Source organism: Durio zibethinus, chromosome 19, assembly GCF_047325235.1.
Source record: "Durio zibethinus cultivar Kanyao isolate XHJ-2024 chromosome 19, ASM4732523v1, whole genome shotgun sequence".
NCBI lineage: Eukaryota > Viridiplantae > Streptophyta > Magnoliopsida > Malvales > Malvaceae > Durio > Durio zibethinus.
Genome location: NC_143180.1, coordinates 14,422,419 through 14,443,015, shown reverse-complemented (window position 1 = coordinate 14,443,015; position 20,597 = coordinate 14,422,419). Strand labels below are relative to the sequence as shown.

The window sequence follows — 20,597 nt, the reverse complement described above, 5'->3', positions numbered from 1 at the left end:
ATAAACCGAAAAAAATAAAAATAAGAAAAAATATTAAAGCAAAAGAAAAAGGATAAATAAAGTAAAAAAAAAAAAGAAAAAAAATCAATACCAATAAGAAAAGAAAAAAATTTAAAATATACAAAAATATAATAAAAATAAAAAAAGTGAGAAATGAAAAAATAACGACTCAAAAATAAAAAATAAAAAATGAATAACAAATTTAAAAATGAAAAGGAATGACAAAATGAAAAAAAATTAGTATAAAAAAAATACAAAAAATGAAAAAAATAATGAGAAAACAGTATAAAAAATCAAAGACAAAAAAATTAAAAAAAGAGAAAAGTTAATATAAAATAAAAATGAAAACCAAAGAAGGAAGTGCAAAAAAAAAGTATGAGAATTTAAAAACGTAAATAAGAAATAAAAAAATTTGTGAAAAAAATAAGAAAAGCAAGAGAAGAATAAAAATTAAAACAAAAAAATGAAAGCATATGAAAAAATAAGTAAAAAGAAAGAAAAATTTGTAGGAAAAAAAGTTATTGAAAAATAATAAAATAGGACAAGAAATAAGTAAATAAAAAAAAACCAAAAAATAAAAAAATTCAAAACTTTATAAATTTTTTTTAAAATATAAATAAAAAAGGAAAAATAAGAAAAATACTAACAAAAAAGTAATAAAAATAAGAAAAGTAATTAGAAATAAACAAAAAAAAAGAAAAAGAAAATAAAAAATTAACAAATCAACAAAATAATAAAAAAGACAAAATGATTAAAAATTTAAAAAATAAATAGGAATGTCAAAATAGAAAAAACTTTTAGTTTAGAAAATACAAAGAAAAATAAAAAAAAACAAATGTAGAAAAAAAGATATAAAAAACTAAAGAAAAGTTAATACAAAATATAATAAAAAAAATGAAATGAGAAAAAAGATATAAGAGAAAGTAAAAAAAAAATAAAAATAAAAATACTAAATATATAAAATAAAATCAAAAAAAAATTTTCAAAAATGAAAAGGGATGACAAAATAGAAAAAAATTTAGTTTAGAAAATACAAGCAAAAAATATATATAAGAAGTAATAAGAAAACTTAACAAAGGAAAAAAGTTAATACAAAATAAAAATAAAAACAAAACAAGGAAGTGCAAAAAAAAAATTCAAACAAGAAATAAAAAGAAATTTGTGAAAAAAAGAGAAAAACAAGAAAAAAAAATAAAAATTAGAAAACCTACCCATTTCTTCTTAACTTCTTTTTTCCTTCTAGTTATTTTATCGTCAAAATCTCGTCTACTTTCATGTACATGTTATACTCATTCTTTCTACTTGTGAAGTATGGTTTTTCATGATTCTGTGTGTATGGCTATTAAGAGATTGTTTCTTCAAGCTACCTCTCGTTCTTTTTTCCCTCCACTGTTTTATATTTTGCTATTTCCTTGCCATGAAATTGTTTTGATTGGTACTGTTATTGAATACTCCATCTGCTATTCACCATGTTGTAAATTGGAATTTTTTAGACTAAAGTTGGAATATTTGGTGGCTCTATCGTACTTGACGACGAAAATTTCTTCTTTCATCATGTATGATAGTAGAAAAAATCATCTTTATAATGAACATACTTGCCCCATCTCTTACTTTGATCTTGTTATCAAATTATTATGGATAACAACAGGTTGGATTAGGGCATCCTCTAAGTCGATTTAGGTAGTATGGATTTGGATGGTAAGATTAGGGCATCTTAAAAGTCGATTTAGGTAGTATGGTTTGGATGGTATTTCGATAGTAAACTATTATAATTCATTGTAGGTTACAATAAAGTTCGGATAGTGTTTTAAAGGTACTAATTATTTGAACTTGATTATAAATAATAATATTTTAATATTATAGATTATTTAAAAATTATTTATTATGAAGGTAATACTTAAATTAATTCATTCAGTGTTTTAATTTATAATTTTAGCTTTTATTTATTTTATATGGATTGCTTTCATTTATTAATTTTATTTCTTTTAATAATTTTTTTAAAATCAATTTTAAATTTAAATTTAAAATTTAAAATTTAACTTAATAAACGAATATTTAATGAGTTTGAACAATAATGAGTTTTTTTTTTATACATATTATGTGAGTTAGATTTAGATAATAAAATTAAAAATTATTTGAGTATTTATTGAATTCAAATATTTTAATAAATAAAAAAATTGGGATACTTAAAATTAACATATATTCTATCTGTTGTCATTCATAAAATTCGTAACACAATTTATAAAAGCAGGCTTCCCTGCTAGTTTCAAACCAAAGAAAAACCGGTTCTATTTCTTTCTCTGAAATCATCATAAGAATTAAATATTTTTGTGATCTTTGATTTAACATGTAATGCAAAGATAATACGATTATTTAAAACGACGAATTTTGGTATTCACTTTATTTTTGTTTAGCTATTATTTGAAGTGAAAGTTTTCTCCAATTGTTTTTGATTAGTTTGTACTTTAAAACAGCTTGCTTATCAAAATATCGAACATATTTTATTAGTGATTGATGTTGTCTTTTAGTATGTCGGATTCAAAGACGAGCCAAAGTGATTTTTTTAATTGATATCTGTTACTAACATAGATAATTAGAAAATGATTGGGCCTACGAAAAAAGGAGAGAATTATAAAATTAAATACTTCAAAAAAATATTTATTATTTGATTTTATAATAAAATAATTAATAAAAATATTTATAAGCAAAATTAATAAAAAATTAAAATTACATCTCAATATTTAAATGTACATATCTTTTGATTAAATGTATATGTAACATATAATAATCATTTAAATTTTAAATTAACACCTATTAAACATTAAAGTGATAAAAATAATTTATATTTTTATTAATTTTATATGTTAAATATCTGATTATAATATCAATTAATAAAAATTTATGAGATCACCCTTTTAGTAAATTTTCCGTAAGACAAATGAACCAACGGCCCATATATATGAATCAAAAAGTTACTTATTTATTCCTTTTTAATTTTACTTTTGTTCAAGCTTCTTGTTGACCGTAGGGTTGAAGCAGCAGATAACGCCACCACTCTATTCTCTCTCTTGCAAGCCCCTAACTCTCACTTCATCAAGTCTCAATCTTCGCATTTTTTTTTCTCTTACGATTCTTGTTTTTCTTCTAAAATTTTCTAATTTTCTTCAACAATGGGAGCTTCGTTGCCTCCGAAGGAAGCTAACCTCTTCAAACTCAACTCATTGTCGTAAGGCTTCGATTCTCTTTTCTCCCTCATTTTTGAGTTCGTATCTACGTATTTCTAGTTGGTATTTATACTTGTATTTTGCTTTCTTATTTTTTGTTTATTGGATCGCACTTCTTTTTTCTTTTTGTTCTTTGCTTGCAAAACCCTAGCTGGATACTGGTCTGTTTGCTTGCTGAGAAAATCGGTGGATATCAATTATGAATGGAAATTTGGACTAGATAAGCTTGTTTGTCAATTAGGTTTTTGCTTTTGGGCAATTTTTCATATAAATTAAGTTCATTTTCTTTGTTCTGTTTAGCGATTGAAGCTTAATTAAGTTTATTGCTTTGCTTAATTTAGGTCAATGAATTCGATTTGTTGAAAAGCAACTTTAAAAAATTGAATTTTGCTTTGACCTTTTTTTTTTTTTAAAGTAAGGATGCTCGTTGTGCTTTCCTTTTGGTGATAATTCATTTGTATCATCATGGAGAAAATTAGAGAAATGAAAATAAAAGGGTTTGGTGACTCTTCCTACTTTAGTAATTTCTCTTGTATGTTGCCAACTTTTTAAAATAGGAATTTTGTTGGTTCCTAATGGGAAACAATTGTGGCATTCTGGCTTTTATGCACATAAGCATTCAAGACAATAACAAACTTTGTGAAACAATCTAGTTAAGAATTTGATAAATTGACTGGGACAATTTTTAATGTAATTGTAGGCTTTGCTGGTTAAACTTGAATATTTATATATTTTAAGAACTTGTTCGTATTAGATATAGAATAGCAACATTTGGATGTTTTCCACACGCTATTGAGAGTTTTCCCCCCTTCCCTCTTATTTCTTCTAATTTATAGTGAAAACTAGAGTTTTGACGGGTGAATTCTTACTCTATTTTAACTTCTATAGTAATGGACTCTTGACACAGTTTTTTTGCCTGATTTTTATGTAATTAATATTTATCTGTTATTATACTCTAGCTAATTCTCATAACTGAATTTTTATTGCTTTGGAGGTCCATGTGCTATTGCTAAAGCTCTTGTATATTTTATCATTGCAGAAATCATATGAAACTAAACAGTACAAGAAAGGACTGAAGGCTGCAGATGCAATACTGAAAAAGTTTCCTGACCATGGAGGTAGTTTAATTTTAAGCACTTATTTATTTATTTGTTTTTGGCTGAGAGGCACTTATTGTTTAGTGTTTATGTTTGCATGGTTCTTGTAAATGTACCTGTATAAAGATGCAAGAACTCTGAAACAAAAAGAACTTTACACTTTAGAGGAAAAAGGGGCTGTCACTAGATAGTTTATGTTGTTATCAAGGTTATTGGTTTCAATAATCCTTACAAGAATGCCTCTAAGTTTGACATGATTGTTTCTGTAGACTGTATGTTCCTTTCTCATGTCTTATGATTGATGTCAATTGCATTTTTGAAAGCACTAGCTGTATGGTGACTAGTCCATGATTTATGATGGTTCTAGAGATAAGTGGAACATTCTAGCAGTATCAATGTGGAGATATTCTCTATCAACTGAATATATTGCATTAATTTCGGGTATATAACTACATTTTTAACCTATACAGTTTGAAATCTGCAATATTTGAATACCTTCTTCATCTTGGTTGGGTTTTGTGAATATTCATTAGTGTGCGGTATTGGTAGAGTGTAGTAGCATTTTGTTTAATATATCCATCCTTTTAAATATGCAGTTTCCAAGTAATATTTTATACTATCTGGTAACTGTTTGTTTGTTGTGTTTGTATGTTGTCATATGGGCTTTTATTCATTATTGCCAGAAACATTGTCAATGAAGGGGTTAACCTTAAATTGCATGGATCGGAAAACTGAAGCTTATGAGCTTGTTCGGCTAGGTGTAAAGGTTATCTTATTTATTTTCTTTTGGTTGCTATAATTTCAAAGCAGTGTCACTTTTTCCTAACATTGTTTTCATGTTTGTGTCTTAATGTAGAATGATGTAAAAAGTCATGTTTGCTGGCACGTTTATGGTCTCCTCTATCGGTCAGATAGAGAATACAGGGAGGCTATCAAATGCTATCGCAACGCTTTGAGAATAAATCCAGACAACATTGAAATACTACGGGACTTGTCACTCTTGCAGGTATACCTTATTTACCTTCCTTCTCTATGATTTGTGCTTCTAGACTCAGTGTTAAATCTAAGATGTTTATCTGTTGTATGCTTAATGTTAAGTAAGAACATTTGCTTGTCATGGTATTTTTTGAACATTTAAAGGAGTTTCTCTGTATAAGATTTCTTGTAAGCTTTGTGGTTTGCCTAAAAGATTTTTCAGATTCCATTGTAGAATTTGAGAATCTTAAGTATTAGGGTACTTATAGGCAAGTCAATATTGCAACTAAAACAGTTTGGTGCCAACTTTTGTGCAACTGTAAGTTATGTGGTAGTTGGTAAGGGCAGGTTCATTGTGGCAACTTAATATAACTGGATGAAAACACCAAGATCAGCTACATAGTTAGTAGTGAAGTGAAAATAAATTTTATGAAATTTGACGCTGTTTAGTTGCTTGACGGAATCTACTAGTAGATGGATGGAAAAGGCATAATTATATTAAGATAGTAACAAAAGAGACGAAGATATATGGCTTAAAACAGAGGAATGGAATTTATGGAGATAACTCAACTAAAACGGAGAGGCTGTATGAGACCATGAAAAAAATATCTTCTTAAACTCTTAGAAAGTAGATGAGTCAGCTGGTTTTATAACTTTGAAAATTTAGATCATAGTTTTGGTAGAAACAATTTATGGCTTTAGGGGAAGGAAAAGGATATAACGGATATAAAAGCATCATCTGATATTCTGGCAGCAGATTAATATGAGAGATGGTTCAGATTTAGTATCTTAATTGAAGGTTTTGTTTTGAGGCACACGCAAAAATAAAACATAAGTAATATAATCAGAAGCAACCAGTCTGATTTGATCCTTTCGTTCTCATTATACTGTAACAAGCAACCACCTTGAATTGATAGTTTCTGGTCTATCGCCACAGATCCTTTTTATCTCTCATTCTACTAGTTCCTTAATGGTTGAAAGTGTTTATAGAATGACAAGTAATATAATCAGAAGCAACCAGTCTGATTTGATCCTTTCATTCTCATTATCCTGTAAGAATCAACCACCTTGAATTGATACTTTCTGGTCTACCGCCACAGAACCTTTTTCTGTCTCATTCTACTAGTTCCTTAATGGTTGAAGGTTTTAACATTAATGACCTTTGCAATTAGAAAGTGTTTATACTTTCTGGATCAGATCTGGTTCGGTTCTTCTCTTAATTTCATCTGCCCATGTGCCTTACTGCTCCAGAATAGTAACAAAAGTCGGTGTCTTTGATACTGAAATTGATGATTTTCATTTCTATTATTCTCCCTCGATGCTTTAGCGCTTGCCATATTATGGATTCTTAACTCATGATTTCAGATGATTAAGTCATTTGTTGGCATTAACTTATTTGTGCCCCCCCCCCCCCCCCCCCCCCTTATTTATGGTTTATATGCCTTGAAAAGTTAAAAGGAAAAAGTATGAAGATGATGAGCATTTGTCTTTCTACTAAGATATGAAGTTTAAGAGAAATTTTTTGGATTTGATCATGGTTTTGTATTTTCTCATTGTCATGTTTCAGGTTGTATCAGAAATTATTACATTTATGTTTTATCTTTTGCATTGCAGGCACAAATGCGAGATTTGACAGGATTTGTTGATACAAGACAACAACTTTTGCATTTGAAACCAAATCATCGCATGAAATGGATTGGCTTTGCTGTAGCCCACCGTTTAAACTCAAAGTACTTGTCCTTTATTTTTTTCTTAAAAAAATTTGTTCCAATTCTTATGCTAACTTTCACTAATTTCTGTTGACTTTTATTTTGTGAAACATGTTTTAGAGTGTTATTGTTATGTATACTTGAAGGTCCAAATTGAAGGGCCTTTTGGTATTGAAAGTTGAAATATTTGTTGATATAATGAAAGCCTTTCTTTAAATTAAATGCTTAATCAGGACTTAATGTTTCTAATTATATGATCAAATGGGTGCTAACATGGATGAAATTACTGTTGATTTTTAACACGTGGTTCATATTGTTTGTATGACTTCAACTAAACATCCAATAAGATATCAAACTTCTTTTATGACAACATATGGTGGGTGTAGAATGTGTTAAAGATGTTACTAATATGTATAGATAGGTGGGTAGATAGATAGGTACCCAACTATTCTAAGCTGGTTGCACTTGCATTTATGAAATTTGGTTGCAAATTAGCCTTTTACAAACAATGCCTAGTTAACTGCAGAGTTCTGTTGTTTTTGCTATAGTTTTATATGGAGACAATGATGATGCCATATTTTCATTTGGCTTTATATATGAATGAATTGAAGTTGTTGGCACAACAGTTACGACGGTTTTTCCTTTTCTGTCCCTGTCTTAGCCAAGTAGTTCTAAGTGAATGAAGTCTTATTAATTTCATTCACCCTTTAGGTATTTATGCTGTATTCCTTTTTTTGGTTGATATTAGTGGTGCAAAAGCAGTTGAAATTTTGGAAGCATTTGAAGGGACATTAGAAGATGATTATCCACCAGATAATGAACGTTGTGAGCATGGTGAAATGCTTTTATATAAGGTTTTGGTCATGTACTTCAACTCTTTTTTTTTGCATGCATATGTATGTGGGATGTGGCTGTAATTTCATATGAGTTGACTTCATTATACAGACATTCAAAATTTTAGAATTTATAATAACGTATAATGGAGTGACTGATTTGATGTCACTTGTTAACCAGATGCCAACACAGTTAGTGAAATTATCCATAAACCAAATAAAGCAATTAAATATACAAAAATTAAAGATTTTTAATGCCTTTACCTTCTTTATAAATGGGGTCCCTTTTTTGAATTAATTCTAATTTTTTTCACATGCAATTAGAAAACCTACCCATTTCTTCTTAACTTCTTTTTTCCTTCTGCTTATTTTATTGCCAAAATCTCATCTACTTTCATGTACATGTTACACCCATTTTTTCTACCTGTGAAGTATGGCTTTTCATGATTCTGTGTGTATGGCTGATAAGTTAAATTAAATCATCTCCAAGTTAACTTTAATCTGAGATGGAGGACTAACTAGTGGCCTATAGTGGTATTTGGCATCTGTAAGATACTTAATTCTTGATGTATTCATGTTAGAGAGAAATATGGCTTACTCACTAATTGTTGGGCCTTCTACAAGTAATCATATCTGTGGTGTTTGTACTTAGCAGCTCTGAATCTTAATAATTGCTAATCTCCAATTATATGTTCTGTGGAACCATTTCAGAATTTTTGTTTCTAACATCTTAATAAATTACTCTTTCTTTCTTTTTGACTACTCTTTTTTGGTTTAACACCATTAACATGATTCGAAAACAGCTTAACCAATTGGACAAGTACCTACAAGCCTTAGCCCTTGCAGTAGCATTTATTTCTTTAATAATATATTGGCATAGAAATATGCATAACTACATTCATTATGCATAATGGATGCTGTACATCTAGACTAGTGGTGCCCCCTGCTGCTTTTCTGATGTTTATGAGGGTATGGTATTTTTCTCCAGATCTCTTTGCTAGAGGAATCTGGGTTTCTTGAGAGAGCATTTGAGGAATTGTATAAGAAAGAGCCAAAAATAGTATGTGTCAAACGTATAATGCCTGAATACTTTTAACATTAAAAATTTTGTAAGTTTTGAATTTTTGGACATTAAAATTCTAACCAATTCTATTATTCTAGGTTGATAAATTGACTTATAAAGAACAAGAGGTTTCTCTCCTGGTGAAACTTGGATGCCTAGAAGAAGGTGCCAATATTTACAAGGCTTTACTTACCATGAACCCTGACAATTACAGGTGAGTCTTATGCATTTGGTACTCTTTTGAAACACCTAGTTAAGTTCATTAATAAATCTTTCATAGCAAAGAATATTAGTCAACTCTTTCCTTTTATATAGCACTTCTTGAAGTTATAATTGACTTCTTTTTCTCAATGCCATGGTGTATTATTATTGTAGGAAATGAAGAATAATTAATATTCTGAATAGTTTGTGTGTTTAAATATATTTTTGTTGGGCTAATAGGTTTTTCAATTCTTCTTGTAGTAACACCCAAATTCCTTTACCTTTGTTAGAACTTTATGAAGGGTTAAAAGAATGGTAGAAATAGTCATTATTTTTTATGTTCTATTTTCGTTGGTGCTTTAAGCTTGAAACTAATCAGTGTGTATCCCTTATGTCACAAATTCAATCGTTTTTTAGTTTTAAATTTTGTTTCTTTAAGCTTTTGCTTATACTTGTGCGTGTTACATTTACATCATGGTATCTTTACATAAAATGAGGTTATTTTTATTTTTTTCATTCTTGGGATTGTTTTATATCTCTCTGTCCTGTCAAGCCCTTTGCTTAGCTCTTTTAGTAAAAAGAAGCATTATGCACCACCTCATATATAAATATAATTAAAAAGTAGCAAAGCAACTATGAGCAGAACTGTAATTCTATACTACTATATGTGTCAACAGTCTCTTGGGTGCTTTCTCAGATTGGGAAATGAGGAAAATTCTTTTACAGAACTGTTAACTTATGTCTCTTCACTCAGTATATGCCTATATATCGGCGCAATTTATTGCTATTAGGTCTGATAAACCAGGAGCCAACCAACTTACAATTTTTGTATTTGTATATGTATATTTTTCAGATATTATGAAGGCTTGCAGAAATGCTTTGGCCTATATTCTGAAAATGCCAAGTATTCCTCTGATGAATTTGATCGATTGGATGCATTATACAAATCACTTTCACAATAGTACACTTGGTCTTGTGCAGTTAAGGTGATGGATTTATGTTGTGCTTCTGTTTTCATAAGGAATTTATGATGGATGTTATCAATACATTCTGTTTATTGCAAAAACTCCCTAGTGGTGGAATGTGCTAGTCTAAACTGTTTTATTATGTCTTAACTGTTAGTCATATTAATTTCATTTTCTGTTTTGTATCTCTTTTTTTTTATTAATTTATTTATGAGCTCCAAATGGTACCTTGGGATGTTCTGTTCATTATATTTACTCTGGATTTCTTCTCTCTCTCTCTCTCTCTCTCTCTTATTTATGGAATCACATGATGCAAATCCAACGAAAACCTTACTTTTCTGCAGAGCTGTCAAGCTTTCCCCCCTTTTCTAGAGAGAGGAGGGTTGGCTATTTTTACAAATACTCTTGTAGGGATCTTATTTTTCTTGATGGCTTGATAAGAAATTATGTCACAAAAATCTAGTGATGTGCTTCTACAACAGACACAATCCATTCAATAGCTTGTGATATTCTTAAATAATCTAGAAATAGATAGTTGTGGTATTATGCTGAAATACTTAATTGATGTCTTGATGTGACAATTGTAAGAACTCTAGGTGGTTAAAATTATCCTTTCATATGCTTCACCCTTAGAGATTTGACATGGACTTATATTAGAACTTTGTTTTCTCAATTTTTAGAGGATACCTCTTGATTTTCTGCAAGGAGACAAATTTTGTGAAGCAGCATTTAATTACATTAAGCCTCTTCTAACAAAGGTATATACATCCAATGAGATTTTTTTTTTTTTTTTTTGTGTGTGTTTGACTGGTGTTTTTAGTTTGTTTTGTGAAATAATGATATATTTTCTTGGTGGTCTCAGTGGGTTCCATCTTTATTCTCAGACCTTTCTCCCTTGTATGATCACCCTGGAAAGGTAAGTTTTCTTACTTACATATTCTAAAAATAGAATTAAGTTTCTAAATATTGATTATTCTAAACTGCTTAGCAACTGGTTGGAGCTTGATTTCATTAGGATTGATTGCCTGCTTTGTTTTCACTTACACAGGCAGACATATTGGAACAACTTATTCTTCAGTTGGAGCATTCAATTAGGACCACCGGCAGATACCCTGATAGCTATTATATGCTTTAAAACCTTGTGTAATATTTTATTAAGTCTTAAAAGCAAATAAATGTTTAGATTTACTAATCTTTGAGGTAATATAGACTTCCAGCCCTTATGTGATATTCTAGTAAGTCTTAACAGTGTCTAAATGTTTAGATATTGGGTGCGGTCTGAGTGCATTTTTTTCTTTTACTGCTTATTGTTTGGTGAAGTCCTCAGTCATTTATGTGTTGTTATCTATTAAACAAGTACATAATGGTTGTCCCATATGGTTGCATGTGAAGTTTCTATATGTTTTTGTTTGTATGCTAATACACAAGCACGCATTTGGTATTATGCTGAGTCATTTCTTGCTTGTGTTTCATATTGAGTGCAGGACAGAGAAAGAGCCCCCTTCAACACTTTTATGGATTTTATTCTTTTTGGCTCAGGCGGGTAATCATCAGGTTTCCTCACCCCGTGGGCCATGGCCTTTTCTTCTTTTCTTGCCATAAATGTTTGGTGCTTTCTTTGCATTTGAGTAACTTTGAATTTATTGATGCAGCATTATGATAGAAAAGGCCAATATGATGTTGCTCTTTCAAAAATTAATGAGGCCATAGAGCACACACCAACTGTAATTGATTTATACTCTGTCAAGGTTTGTTCTCGTCTTCAATCTTCAAATTTTTGCATTGGCTTCATCTACTGGTTTTATATTTTTGTTAGCTGGATTCTTTTATTTTATTTTTTAATCTTATATTTTGAAATCTTTTTGCCTGGTTTGTCTCGCATCTCACAAGGCATAGCAATACCCGAAAATCTTTCTAGATATTTCCTTGTAGTTATCGTTCACTTGTAAGAGACTTATCACTTTCTATGATACTGACCTTGATTGAATATATTGTTTTGCACTAAATTGTGCAAAGTTGATATGCATTCATTTAAAATGCATACTAGTTTTTCTTTGTGGACCTTAAGTCTTGATGGGCATTGGGCAGGCATATGATCTCCTTTCTTAGGTTTTAGGGTTTTTGGTACATGGCTATTGTTTCTTGATGAACCTTTTTACTATCTTTTGGAGAAGTACTTGGAATTTTCTTGAAGCTGGTTCTATGTGTATATTATTTACTTCTCTTTGGTGACAGACTCGGATACTGAAACATGCTGGTGATTTGGTAGCTGCAGCTTCATTGGCAGATGAAGCTAGGTGTATGGATCTCGCAGATCGTTATATAAACAGTGAATCTGCGAAGCGAATGTTGCAGGCTGATCAGGTTCTAAAGCTCCCCCCTTCATCTTTTATCATAGTTAATATTTGTCACCGTAAATTTCTTTCAGTATTACTGTACTGTTCACAAACTTTTTCCACTCTTGAAGATGGCTTTGGCAGAAAAAACTGCTATTTTGTTCACAAAAGATGGGGACCAGCACAACAACCTTCATGACATGCAGTGCATGTGGTCTGTTTTTGTTTATTACCTTCTACGTGTTGTTGTCTCTAATTATAATTTGGGTGCACCTACTGAGTGTCATCCATCTTTTGAAGGTATTAACTTGCTTCTGGTGAAAGTTACCTTCAACAAGGTGATCTTGGACGTCCCTGAAGAAATTTTTAGCTGTGGAGAAGCACTATGCTGATATTGCTGAAGATCAATTTGATTTCCATTCTTATTGTTTGCGGAAAATGACACTCTGTGCATATGTTGAAATGCTAAAATTTCAAGATCGATTGCATTCACATGCTTATTTTCGCAAAGCAGCAGCTGGTGCCATCAGGTGAACATTTTTGTTAGGATTTGCAAGCTTTTTGATGATTTGGAATAGACTTATTCCGTTTGGTTGTGGCCTGTACGTGAAAAATGCTATGTAATCTCTGTTGTCTACTTGTCTGGGTGCTTTTAGCTTCTGCCACCTATTGTTGATCAACACATGCATGTGATGCTTCACTTTGGATTAGATTTTCTTTGCCTCCCTCTTTTTCCTTTTGTCTTTTGGGGAATGGGGGATTATTGCATACATATATATTGCATTAATCATATGTTGCAATGATGTGTTGTCTGAACCTTGCTTTCAAAGCACGAAAAGCTTCCTAAAGGTAACTGTTGTTCATTACTTACCCTTGTACAACCATTCATTTGTTAATTAGACACTCCCATTATGATATCCGGTCTAATTCAAGACTCTTCTAGCAGCCCCTCCATTAATAGGGGAGGGGCTATCTGATTCCCTTCCACTACTCTAGTTTTTCCTTGAATCTTGGATGTACGGATTTACAACATTTTTCAAGACAAAACCTCGCAAAGTTTATAATCAGGAAAGTATCAGGATTCCTTTTCTTACATTTGTTTTTGCTAGAGAAAATTTTTCGAGTTATATGAGCAAAACAGAATATAGGGTTCCAAGTTTTTTGTTGATCAAGCAACAACCTGATTTGAACCGGGGAATAAGGGATTTGCAGTCCCTCGCCTTACTGGTTGGCCATGTCACCAAAGGTTAGAAACAAAAAAAATGAGAGTATCCCCTTTTTGGTTATAGATTGGAACCATACCTTCAATTAGTTATAGTATCTCAAGTAAAAAATTAGTATTGTTCTTTTTTTCAATAAAAAAAAAATTCTTAATTTGATTTATATTATATTATAATAATATAACAACAATTATGATTCTATGTAAACCCCAGAACAAAAGTTATTACACAGCTATAGTTATCTAATAATGTATTTCATCTATCTAGATATGATGTCCATAGGGAATTAGCAAAAAATTATCATGTTTCAATTTTTCATTGAATAGATTAAAATTAAAGAAAAATAGAATTTTTCATAGAGCACGTTGTGTGTTTTCTCCACTAGAGTTCTATAATGGAATAAAAAAAAGGAAAGAATATAAATAGAAATGCTATATCTACGCATGTTTAATAAATACAAGCCTCTTTTCGTGCACACTTCAATCATATTCTAAATATTCTACTAAAAAATAAAAAACTAAAAAGTTGGTGAAACGTCTCTCTGCAAATCATTTTTTGAACAATGGAATCTATGGAAAAGTTAAGTTCTAGAAAAATCAACTCTCTCCGTATATATATTTTATGATTATTTTCTCTTTATCTAAATGAATAGATAAAATTAGGAATTCATTTTATTTTTCTAGTATTCAATTGGATTGGAATATGTAATATCATAATAATGGTAGCAATGGAATTATTATTATTATTATTATTGATATTCTATACAAAACTCCATTCGGCTAAATGGCTATCATATTGACTATACTAAGGCCTTTTTTTGTAGCTGATAGATTCATAAGTTTTTCCTTAATTCACTCTTACATGGATTATTGAAAATTAAAAGTATATCAAAATGAAATATCTAATAAATTGACTAATTCAAAAATTTCAAATTAGCGATTTTTTTATTCTTGAATATCCAACTCACTAATTAATTCTTTATAGTGTATTTTATTTTTCTTTGATAAATAAGATAGTAGCCATTGATGTTTTCCTATAATTTTACATAGACCTTTTTGAGGTAAATAATCTTTTTTGTGCAATTCCTAATTTGAGGTAAATCTTTGTATCTTATTTGTGAAACTAATTAGTTGAAATTCAATGGACTCCTTGTTTTCTTTTTTCTCCCCTTGAAAATTAACTGAGATCCATGAATGAATTTTTTTATCATAAAACAAAATTTTCTCTCTTCTTTTTGAATGTGAATTTTAATAATGAGTAATAATAATACTAGTCATTTTGATATGCACAATGATTTTAAGTTCGTTATGAACTTTGTGATTTTTTCAAATAATGTTAATCAATCTGTTTTTCAATTTCATTTGTATAGGAATACAAAAGAGAGTTTTAGAGTTCAAATAAGAGGCTGTTGTTGATTCATTTGTTGATCTAATTGATATGTATGTGATTAAATTAGTATTATGTATCACAATGCTATGTAAGACAATCCTTGTGCCCCGTCTCTTTGTTTTATATACCTGATGGACCAAATACATAATATATAGGAAAATGTACCATTAACGAATTTTCAACTGTGGATACATGTCTATCCTTACCATACAGAAACAAATGCTATTAATAAGCCAATTATGTTATATTATAAAGCAGTTTTTTTTTTTTTTTTGTGGCTTTACACATACCTTAGTTGCAATAACTCCTCTTGCCCTGGTAGGAGGTCTGAAGTTCAAATGCTCTCCCACAAATTATTAACTATTAAAAGAAGATGCAAATATTTGGATCTGCTTAAAAAATTTGTGTTCAAATGATGCTCAAGTCAAATTTAATTTAACAAGTATTCTAGATTATAGTTTCTGATTTTTATAAGGTTATATACTTGTTTCATACGTAGGATGGTGTTTTACATTGTACTTAGGGGATTCTTATTATGTCAAGACCTTGTGGTATATGCCAAACAGGATAAAAATTTTGCTTGGTAGTCTCAATTTGCTTTCGTTATATCTTTTGTAAGTTCATATTCTCGTGATGTTATTACTGAAAGGATTAAATGTTCCTTGCAGGCATATTGAAATTTGAGATTGTGGCTTTTTAAATGATAGGAAGGCGGCGCCTGGGATTTCTGTTGGGTTAAGGATGGAGAATTGCATGTTATTGTACCAGAATTTATTTGTTGATTACAGCTTTTTATATTGATCTTATTGATTTGATGGTGAAATGGAATGGGATGATATAGTGACAGGCCATGCAACAATTAAGTAATAGTTTTTGTGATTGATCCATTGTCCCATTTCTATGTTGGTGTTTCTTTCTCTGAAACTCTTGGCTTGAAACTGGTGATTACTTCAATTTTGAACCTTTTCTTTCTGCATTGTGATAATTATTGGATTTTGAAGTGCAAATGCTATCTAAAGTTGTTTGATTCTCCTTTGAACTCACTGGCTGAAGAAGAGGATGACACATCAAAGACTCCTTCTCAGAAAAAGAAAATGAAGAAGCAGAGGAAGGCGGAACGAGCTAAGAAAGTATATCAGCTTGTTTTGGTGATTATTGGCTAACACTCTCTTTGATGATTTCATTCTGATACCGTGTATTATTTTAGGAGGCAGAGGAGAAAAATGAAGAATCAAGTTCTAGTGGCATCTCTAAGTCTGGGCAACGACATGTTAAACCTGTAGATCCTTATCCTTTTGGAGAAAAATTATTGAAGGTTACCTATTATTATCTTTTCCCTGTGCTTTAGATTCCTGATTAAAGTCCTCGTGCTGTAAAAATGTGTTACGCTAATGCCTATTAAGCTAAGACTGTTTAATCTGTATTTTTTTTTTCAGACAGAGTATCCCTTGTCAGAAGCAACGAAGTACTTGAAGTTGCTTCAGAAGAACTCACCTGATTCTTTGGAGACGCACTTACTTTCTTTTGAAGTAAATATGAGAAAGCAGAAGATTTTGCTTGCCTTTCAGGTATTATATTTTCCAAGAATTGAACATGAGATGTGTTTCTTGTTCTTTTTGTGTTTGGTCAACTAGAACTGATATTTAATTGTCAGCTAGTGGTTTGTGAGGAAGCCTTTCTCTTGTTTTCTCCTCTCTTTTTTCACTTGCTGCCTGTGGATATGTTCTTGAAATAAAGAAACTGTACCGTTTAACCAAACATCCTTTTCTTATTACTCTACTCACTCAATGAATTTATGTGTGAATTAGATAGTTTGCACGACATATCTTTAAGTTGTAGAACAATGGTTTTGTGCAGTAGTACTTTTACTATTTCATGAGCTCATATTAGTACGTTTGTCTTGGTTTTATTTTGTTTTCCTGAAGGCTGTAAAGCAACTGCTAAGGCTGGATGCTGAGAATCCAGATTCACATCGCTGCTTGGTATGTAACATCTGCCCTACCATATTTATGCATTGCCATGCACAATTGCATTCTTTTCTGTTCTTAGATACAAAGATCATGTAATCTTTACAATGCTTATTTGAATTTAATCTAATGCAGATTAAATTTTTCCATAAATTGGGCTCAATGCCTGCTCCATTAACTGATGCTGAAAAACTTGTTTGGAGTGTCTTAGAAGCTGAGCGTCCATCCATCAGGTTCTCTTTGAAATGGTTTTATGATAGCTATTCCCCCTACTAGAATTTTGTTGTGTTACTGCTACTATTATTATTTTGATCCCTGATGCATTAAATCCCTTTATTTTCTCTTTCCGCAGTCAATTGCAGGAGAAAACTCTTAGTGAGGCGAACAAAGTTTTCCTTGGTAAAAATGAAGGTATTACGACCTTTACATAACATGATGCATTTTAGGTTCCTTGAGGTAGGTTGTATAATCATGCAAATTTCACTTTTTGGTTCTGCAGAATCTTTGACGCATATAGTGGGAGTTGCAGAAATGTTATATACCTTGGAGCAGACCAAGAAACTTGAGGCTGTTAAGTTAATTGAAGATTCATGCAATAAAGTCATGCCAATGTAATGCTCTTAGTGTACATTAAAATTTTTGCTGTTTGATGTCGATTCCATGCCTTGCAACTTACTCTTGAGATTAATTGTTTCTTTCTCTTTTGCTTGTCCAGGAATGGGGCACTTGGACCAGTACTGGCGTGGAAACTCAAGGACTGTATTGCAGTCCATAAACTCTTAGAAAGGGTTCTTATTGACCAAGATGCTGCTTTGAGTAAGTATAATTCTCCACATAAATTGATGCTGACTAGAAATTTGACTTTGACTCCATTAACAACTAATGAAATTAATTACTGTTGTTTGTTTAGAAAGTATTTTAGTAAGAATATTAATGGTATTGAAATTTTGATATACTGTTAATTGAATATTGTAGATTAGATGCCTAAAAATAAAACATTAAATTAGGAATTTTAAATTTATGGTTTCAACATCATTCAGTGATTTTTTTGAGATGTATCTCACGAGTTCTGATTGCTTGGTTTTTGTTATTATGATGCTTAATCTTTGAAAGTTGGATGCTGTGATTATTATTGGCATTTTAAAGAAAGGTTGACTTTCATGATAATAATTTTCTCACTTTCTTATTGATGTTTATTTAATTGAAGTTGCAAGCTATGTGACAAAATTATTCAAGAAATGATTGTTTATTCTTTGATTAGGCCCTCTTTATTGATAGCTTATTAGACAATTGAAGTAAAATTATGTAGACAATTTGAAAGAGTGCTTTGCAGCAGGCGGAAAAAAGGAGCATCTTGAAGTTGTGCAAGCCATGACAATGCTTTCTTCTGTTGCTTTGAGATCAAAATTTTCGCTGCCTTTCTAATCGTGAAATGCATTCCTTTGCAAATGTGTATAATTTATCCGCATTTATGATTTTAGGGTTGAAATATATATATATATATATATATATTCTTTTAATTTGCTCACCATTTGGTTGAGATCTTTAGAGATATCTGGCTCCATGGTTTTGCCCCAAAATTTGAGGTGCTATAGAAAATTTTTGGGTACTGCTGAAGAAATCTTCTGGTCAGCATGGGAAGAACACTGTTTTAGGGCTAATCTTTGCCTTTGGAGCATGTTGTACTTCGCCCCTTTTATTAGTTGCCATTTATAAACACTACATAATGTGGAGAATTTTGCTACGGAGCTGACAAGAGTGGCTATAAAAAATTCCCAGTTTTGTTGTTCTAAGTCTTGTCTCTTATGGTTTGCTGTTTGAATTTTATTATGGAGGAAAGGTTGATAATTAGCAACAAAAAGTGGATTTTGATTGGATTATAAAATTTTATTATTAGTTGAAAAAGGTTAACCAAATCTTGTTGAGATGCTACAGAAAATTATTTTTCTTTAAAATTTATATAATTTAAATTATTAATATAATTTTTAATGTTATAATAAAATATATAAATTTAATATCGTCAATAAAAAATAGTTATTTTTATTTTCGAAAAATTAAATCATTTTATACCAATACGATTAATTAGATATAAATCAAATATAATCTAAAATTATTATATCTTATCTATTATTTTATGCACTAAACATAACTAAAAAGATTAAATAATAAGTATTATATGTAATTGGATGATTAAATTGTTAAACACTTAATTTTTTTTGTTTTGAGTAATTGTTAATTATTAGATTTTTAAAATTCTTTTAACCAATCAAATTTGAATTTCGTCATAGTATATTTTGATTTGCTAATTTTTTTTAATACATTCAAAGTTATTTGATTATAATTATAATTTTTAATGGTATATAATTTTATAAAAAATCAAAAGAAGTGTTTTCGTATATTTATAATTTTATCACCTCGAACCTCACGTTAAATCTCGAAGAAAAAATAGAATCTAAGTGATTAATTTCTTGAAATTTTAATTTATTAATTTAATTTGTATGAAAAAAAATTAAACATTTAAAATATTTAAAATTTATAATTTTAAAAATCTGATTAAATTAAAATTTAATTAAATTACATATTATTTGAATCAATAATTACTCCAAAAGATCTCGCACCACAAGTTAAAAAAAAAAAAAAATTCATATATCTCCTTGCTAGTTTGCATTAACAATTTTATCAGCTTGTCATGAACTTTTTTTTCTTTCTTTCAGCACTTTATTGAGTTTTTCTTTTACTAATTATAATCAAGTAAGCCAATAAAAATTGGTGCAAATGATTAAAGTTTAAGATTTAGATGTAAAGTATCTAGATTTATGATAATTAGATTCAAATCTTTAATGATTTTTTATTAATAAATAATTTATTAATTTTTAAAAATAAGATAACTTTTCTTATTTTAAATTTTTTTTTTTACAAAAAATATAATAAAATAAAAACGTCATAATATAAAGAGAATTTAAGAACACACAATGTCTTCAAAAAAGATTTGATATATTTAACTTGGTTTTCTTCTCAATTGATTCATTATTTCAATTTTTCGTTCATGATTTTGCTAATTTTCTCCTTGATAATATAGTTATCAACAATATTTTAGAAGCTGATCATGGGGTGCAGTGATGGTTGACCCCATGGAATCATAAAACCACCACGTGTCTTTGGGAATAGGACTAACGAGAAAGGGAGGGTCCTCCCCTTATTTTGAGAAAAGTCTAAATTTCTAAACCACCAAATAAAATAAAATGATCAGCTATTTTTTTTTTGGTGAATTGGTGAGAGGTCTTTTTGTAATTACAGATATTTATCAGTCTTTCACCATCCTTCTGGCCAATTTTGAGAAACGATGCTATTCCTTCTCACTACTCATCCTTGCAACTTTTAAGCTTTGGCTTGGCTGGGCTTTTGTTAAAGTTTGGTGTGGGGGTAATTTAGATTTTAATTTAGAATTGCTTTTGCTAACATTCGCATCCTCCATTCTTCCTCAACTTTGTTTTCGTTAGAAAAATGAAATTTCTTTTAAAATTGATGGGGCTTCTCCACTTTTTCTATTTGCATTTTTTTTTCTTCTGAAGTGCATTTCTTTTTCATTTATATAAAAGAAGCAAAGCTGATTTTCAT

At 29.9% G+C, this 20,597-nt stretch overlaps 1 pseudogene across 1 annotated transcript; it reads left to right on the top strand.

Annotated features, from left to right (window-relative positions):
- Window positions 1-1,311: 1,311 nt before the first annotated feature.
- On the top strand, window positions 1,312-18,772 carry LOC149513449 (N-terminal acetyltransferase A complex auxiliary subunit NAA15-like; annotated as a pseudogene). Its single transcript, XR_016330435.1, has 33 exons — window positions 1,312-1,648; window positions 1,731-1,747; window positions 3,012-3,097; window positions 3,195-3,274; window positions 3,376-3,479; window positions 3,566-3,590; window positions 3,963-4,022; window positions 4,132-4,151; window positions 4,264-4,342; window positions 5,005-5,087; window positions 5,178-5,327; window positions 6,911-7,026; window positions 7,754-7,859; window positions 8,827-8,898; window positions 9,000-9,115; window positions 9,956-10,088; window positions 10,748-10,825; window positions 10,930-10,983; window positions 11,116-11,208; window positions 11,559-11,606; window positions 11,720-11,815; window positions 12,303-12,431; window positions 12,535-12,617; window positions 12,704-12,933; window positions 16,019-16,142; window positions 16,220-16,327; window positions 16,449-16,580; window positions 16,938-16,994; window positions 17,115-17,212; window positions 17,332-17,390; window positions 17,479-17,590; window positions 17,695-17,795; window positions 18,289-18,772. The product of XR_016330435.1 is annotated as an N-terminal acetyltransferase A complex auxiliary subunit NAA15-like (transcript).
- The last annotated feature ends 1,825 nt before the right edge of the window (window positions 18,773-20,597 follow it).